This window comes from Hordeum vulgare, chromosome 2H (genome assembly GCF_904849725.1).
Source record: "Hordeum vulgare subsp. vulgare chromosome 2H, MorexV3_pseudomolecules_assembly, whole genome shotgun sequence".
NCBI lineage: Eukaryota > Viridiplantae > Streptophyta > Magnoliopsida > Poales > Poaceae > Hordeum > Hordeum vulgare.
The window spans coordinates 133,843,443-133,850,140 of record NC_058519.1 but is presented as its reverse complement, the minus strand read 5'-3'; positions in this window follow the sequence as shown (position 1 = coordinate 133,850,140).

Sequence of the window (6,698 nt, the reverse complement as noted above, 5' to 3'; positions counted from 1 at the left end):
AGACAGAAGCTTGCGGCGGCGGAAAAGTGTTTTTGAGGTTCTCCTGATTTTTTCTGGGATTTTAGGGAATATATAGGTGAACGACCTAGGGCAGAGGAGGTCCAGGGAGCCCACAAGCCTAGGAGGTGCGGGCCCCCCTGGTTGCGGCTAGGGGGCTTGTGGGGTCCCTGTTGACCCAATGCCTTGGTTCTCAAGTCTCCCGATCGTCTTCTGTTCCGGAAAAAATCTTTTTGGAAGTTTCGTTCCGTTTGGACTCCGTTTAAAATCCTTCCCTGAAAGGGGTCAAAAACATGGAAAAAACAGGAACTGGCACTTGACACCGAGTTAATAAGTTAGTCCAAAAAAATATATAAAAGGCATGCGAAACATCCAAAGTTTGACAAGATAATAGCATGAAACCATAACAAATTATAGATACGTTGGAGACGTATCAGGGCATAGCGCCACCACAGGCGCCCGTGCCTGAGCTACCAGTCGAATACCAGACGAAAGTTTATCAGTGGGAGCCAGAGGAGCTCACCCAGCAGTGGCACCCTCAGTACATTCCAGAGTACCCTGGAGACGGTAACTTCCCACCTTGGGAGTATACCAACTTAGGCAAAAAGCCTAAGCTTGGGGGAGTACGTGTTTCTCACCGACTTTATATTCTTGCTCACGCTTTCACTTTGTTAGTCGGTGTTCACACTTTGCCACTGTATCATCCATGCTAGTTTATTTCTATAACATCCCAATTTTCCTAATTGGGAATATTTTACATTGTAGCTAAGCATCTATGCATATTGCTTGAAATAAATTTAGCATTTGAATTTCTTTCGTCTTTTCGATTTGCATCTCCATTTTTCCTCGCACGAGTAATGCCCGGAGAAATACTCTCTTGCACGCAAGAGAGAGAGCGGAGGAAAATGACCCTCCAAAATGCAGGCAAATTTCTGAAATATTTGAGCCAAGAAAACCCAAAGTTATTTTGCAAAAATAATTGCAAAAAAGAAATAAAGCAAATTTGGGAATTTCTGAAAAACCTTTTTTTTTAGTTTTTTATTTTTGCTTTGGAAAAATGTTATTCGGGTAGAGAATATTTTTCTGAATTTTTTGGTATATAATACCATATATTAATATTTTGATTTATTTCCTTTTTTAGCTTTTTTTTCTGTTTCGGAAAAAGTTTAAAAATAGGAAAGGATTTTTTTTTCTTTAAAGCCGCCGCCGGGCGCAATATTGGCCCTGGGCCGAATCTCCTGTACCCGGGATCTGAATCCCTTAGATCCAGGGCGACCGCCCCACTCTCCACCGCCTCCCTCTCTATGGCCAGTGGCCCCCACCACCCGAGCCTTCTCTCCCGTCGGTCACCACCTTCCTCCCCTTCCTATTCTACTGCTCGAGGCCGAGACCGAGCCAAGCTCGGGATTTCCTTCCCCGATCTTCTCTACTCCTTCCTTAGCTCACCCCTCCCCTGGCCTATATAACACCCCACCCCGAGCCGCCCCCGTTCCCACCCTCGCCGCCACCCCGCCCCGTCCCCTCGCCGCCCAAGCCCGCCCGCCGGAGCAGCGAGCTACTGCCGTTCGGCAGCCCCTGGAGCGCCACCCCGCCAGCCGCCCCTCTCCCCCGAGCGCCTCCCCGAGGAGGAGGACTACCCCGCCGCCGCCTCCCCGACATCTCCACCGCCCCGGAGCTCCCTCCCTCGCCGGTGACAACCCACCCCGCCGGAGTACTGCCCCCAGCCACGGTAGTTCTTCTCCCCCTCTGTTATTTATCTTTTTTGTTTTATAGCCATTAGATCTCTACTCAATGTCCTAGATTAGATCCCAGTGTAACTATTCGGTTTAGTTTAGAAAACCAGCGGTTTTTTATTTCACTTAACGTTTAACCAGCAAGTTTTAGTTAGCTCCGGCCATTTGCTCAAAGCTTTGCAACAAACGCACCCCACAGCCAATAGGAGCATGCCACGTGTACCCCTCTGTTACTAGTTAGTTTTATTTTTTCTGCCTGTTTGCAAAAACAGAAAGTTTCAATCTTGTTTTGGCCACAACTTTTTATCCCGAAGTCCAATGACATTGATTATTTTTCCAGTAGCTCACAAATTTCCTGTAGTTTTTAAAAACATATAATTTGTCTATGTTTGAATGTTTCAAATATAAGTTAGATCAGATTTAGTTTAAACCTTGTTCTGCCTATTCCAGGAGTTTAAAAAATGATTTTGAGTTGATTCTTTTTGCTACTGCTTCCTAGTGATAAAATCTTACTGTGGTAGAAGTTTCAAAAATTTTAAAGTATTTTATTTACTGGTGTTTTCAACAGAAACAAGTTTCTGCCCTACCGGCGCGTGATGAATTCTTTTTCTTAGACTTTAGCAAACCCCTACTTGTGATGTTATTTTTACTTGTGGCTTGATTGAAGTGCTTATGGTGTGCTTTGTGTTCGTATCGGTAGATCATCCGGAGTGCGAAGCGTGTTACTTAGAAGCGCTCGAGCAAGACAACTATCATCAAGGGAAGTCATTTTGATCATGTTGTTTTACCTATGTTTTCGATGCATGGTAGATCACCTTTCTTTGCCCAATTGCATGCTGCCTAGGTACTTGGAAACTTTAGCATAAGTTGTAGTATCACGTGGTAGGCACACAACAACCCCGATACTTTGCCCCGGGACGACAATTCTTAATGCTATGCTTGAGTAGACGGGTTTTCGGTTGAGTGTATATCAAGAGTGATGCGAGGTTGATATAATAATCAAGACCGGCTAAGACAAGATTTTCAAGACCTCGGACGCAATGCAACTCTGGGTGAAGGACGGTTGATCGGCTCCCTGGAGTACCCAGTGGATGCCCGGGATGCTGGAGAGGCCATGTCATCCTGCGGAAAGCTTCACCCAGGCTCGAAGAGATGGACGGAGACTTCAAGACTCAAGGCTTACCTGCACAGCCACAAGTCATCATGGGCTCTGGCTTGGTTGGACAACGCGGCGACTCTGGACAGGCGGTGCTAGCAGATGTAGACGAACGGTAGGAATGGATGGGCACCGATAGGTATTCAGAGGGACCCGTTGAAAGACCATGTTTTGATCATCCGGTCTTCAAACACCCTGAAGTGCGAGGACAAACCTGGAGGCGATCAAATCTTGTGGGGAACGTGTGCAAAACTCTGTAGAGTGCCCAACCTAATCGATTAGCCGTGTCCACGGTCATGGACAACTTGAGCCGAAGGCATTGAATTTCCCCTGAACTCTCGACACAACTTAATAATGATGTGGGTGTTAACAACTATTCGGGTACGAGAATTGGTTGGCGGAACCATCTCGTTAACAACAAACAATGTAGTAATATTTTGCTTTCAACCCCTCTTGTTGTAGGAATAAAACCGGCTTTATGCAAAACTTAGCCCCACCGGCCAAATATGCATGTAGAGATAGTTGATTATTTTTTACTCCTCTCTTTGATGACTTGCCGGCATATTCAATATGCTGACCTACACGGCTGCAACGTATCATGTTGCAGAGTACTTTTCCGACCAGGAGTGAGGCTACGATCTACGCTCAGCGGCATGCCCTTGGAGTCGGATGGACTCGTCTACCTGATGCTTCCGCTAGTCTTCGTTAGATATCTCAAGTGATGGCCTTCAGCCACTTTATTGTAATCCTTTATTGTAATAAAGTACTCTTTATGAGATTTCGATTAATAAAGCTGTGTGATTGAACTCTTGAATATATACATTATGTACTGTGTGTGTACCAGCATGATCTTGGGATGGTACGGAAACACCAGAGGCTTGACTCGTCTTGAGTCGGGTCGCTACAGAAATGGTATTCAGAGCACACGCTGACCTTAGGACGTAACCTCTAGGAATGGAAAAGCCTTAGGAAGAAAACTATTTTCTCTTATGTCTATAAATCTTCTATTTCCTCTTCTGATCATTTCTGACTCCTCTCCGATTTTCCAATGTTTAGATGGCCACCTTCATCCGTGTTAAGTTCACGGAGTTTTGCTAGCCCGACGCCACTATGCCGTTCGGAAAGGAGCTGGTGCAGATCACCAAGGACTTGAGGATTGCTCTGCCGACTATCATAGGGAAGCCAACTTCGTCTTATCCAGAGGATTCACGCTACAGGAACGAGGTGCATATTCCCGGAAGAACATTCCAGCCGCGCACTGAGCCAATGGATTTCAAGTTCATCGCACCCAACTAGATTCTCGGAAGGGACATGGCGATCCATTGTGCACTCGACGTATCAAGGAAGAATACAAAGGCTGCCCTATTTCTCCAGACCTATTCACCGTATCCCGGAGAAACAAAGACGGAGAAATCATCTCAAGCAAGACCAAGGACGCTCTCTTGTCTTATGCCCAGACCTTGGAAAAGTACAACGGGACTCTGGAGCATCATGTGATCAAGGACGCCAGGAAGATCAAGCAACTGTCACTCCGCGAGCTTGAACTTGAAGAAGCAGCCCGGGAAGCCCACTATGAACATGAACTGGAGGTGAAGGACTTTCTAGAGCGGATCGAGAAGCTGAAGACTCGAGTTGCATACCTGGAGGAGGAACTGGACATGGGCGAGAACCTTCATCCCGAAGGAGATGTAGCCCCCTTGATCAGCAACGACGAGGACTATGAAGAAAGCTCCACCAAAGGACCCGTCACCATGCTTTTCTAAGGAGGACCCTTAGACTAGACCACCAAATTTACTTTATCGTTATACGTTTAGGCCGATGTTTAGGATTATCGAATTTTGTATCCCCGTGTGAACCTTTGTGATGGTATTGAATAAAAGGTGTGGTGTGATACTTGTGTGTTGCATTCATATGGGTAGTGTAATTCCTCTTAGACCATTGTTCTATGCTAATCTCACCCCTCTACAAACATCAGATGCCCCCGAGACGCGCCCCTGAGTCCAACTTTCCGCCGGAACTCACCCAGTTGATCTAGCAACAAAACAACCTGATGCAGCTGATCATCCAGAACCAGAACAATAACAACAACCGTCACCCACCCCAGGCCGACAACCTCACCCGTTTCTTGAGGTTGAACCTCCAACTTTCTCCAGCAGCATTGAGCCCATTGTGGCAGATGATTGGCTCCGCAAGATGGAGCGTGAACTTATCACTGTTGGTTGTTCTGAAGCTGAGAAGGTGCGTTTTGCCGCGCATCAACTTGAAGGCCCTGCAGCTGATTGGTGGGAGAACTACACCACCACTTATCCCATTGCCGGAGTCACTTGGGAACAATTCAAGCAAGCCTTTCGCACCGCACATGTCTCAGCTGGTGCAATGAGTCTGAAGAAGCGTGAGTTTCGCAACTTACGCCAGGGGAATCGCTCTGTGGCCCAGTACGTCGATGAGTTCAGCATACTCGCCCGTTATGCACCTGGAGATGTGGCCGATGATGCGGCCAAGCAGGAAAAGTTCTTGGAAGGACTGAATGATGAGCTAAGCATTCAGTTGACTGTAGCCACCTTCAACAACTACCAGGAGCTCGTTGATAATGCCCTCATCTTGGAGGGGAAACACCAGCAGATGGAGAACCGCAAGAGAAAGTATGGGGTTGGAAAGTTCAACTCCGGCACTCAGCAGAAGCCTCGCTACACCCCTTATCCAGGGAATACCGGGACTGGATCTGGTAAGTTTGGAGGACACGTTCAGCATAACCACCCGGTGCACAACCATGGAGGCCACAACCATGGAGGAAATGGGAACCACCGCAACAACAGCAACTTCAAGAATGGCGGTACTGGCACTCAGCAGCATTCAGCTCCAGCTCAGAAGGATCTGACTCACATCATATGCTTCAAGTGTCAGAAGACGGGACACTATGCCACTGATTGTCCCCAGAACAAGCAGGGAAATGGAAACGACAACGGCAACTCTGCAGCAAAGAAGCCCAATCCTTTTCCTCGAGCTCAGGTGAACCACATTGATGTTGAAGAGGTCTATGATCACCCCGATACTGTGGTTGGTAAGTTTTTGCTAAATTCACGTCCAGTATTGGTACTTTTTGATTCTGGTGCAACACATTCATTCATATCAAGGGTAGTTGTGGAAAAGTATAGTTTGCCAACTAGAACCCTCAGCCAGCCTATTAAGGTCAGTTCCCAGGAGGAATGATGACAGCCGGGATAGGATGCCATGCTTTGAGTCTCAACATCGGGAACCATGATTTTCCCACCGACCTCATCGTATTAGAGTCCCAGGGATTGGATGTAATCCTAGGCATGGATTGGTTGGCCAAGTATGAAGGGAATATTGATTGTGCCCTTAAGTCTATTTTGCTCACCACCTCCGAGCAGAAGCGGATTAAGTACGTGTCTCAGCGCCCGACACGGAGTAAGAGAGTAAACTCTCTCACGTGAGTAGTCCAGGAGGAAGTACCGATTGTACAGGAGTACCCAGATGTATTTCCGGAGGAATTTCCGGGCATGCCACCTGATAGAGAGATTGAATTCTTGATTGAGCTATTACCCGGAACAGCCCCGATCTCCAAGAGACCTTATCGGATGCCCGCAAATGACTTGATAGAAATCAAGAAGCAAATTAAGGAGTTATTGGACAAAGGGTATATTCGCCCAAGTTCTTCACCTTGGGGAGCCCCAGTGCTCTTGGTTGAAAAGAAGGACAAGTCCCTGAGAATGGTTGTCGATTATCGTGCATTGAACGATGTGACCATCAAGAACAAGTACCCCTTGCCGATGATCAATGATCTGTTTGAT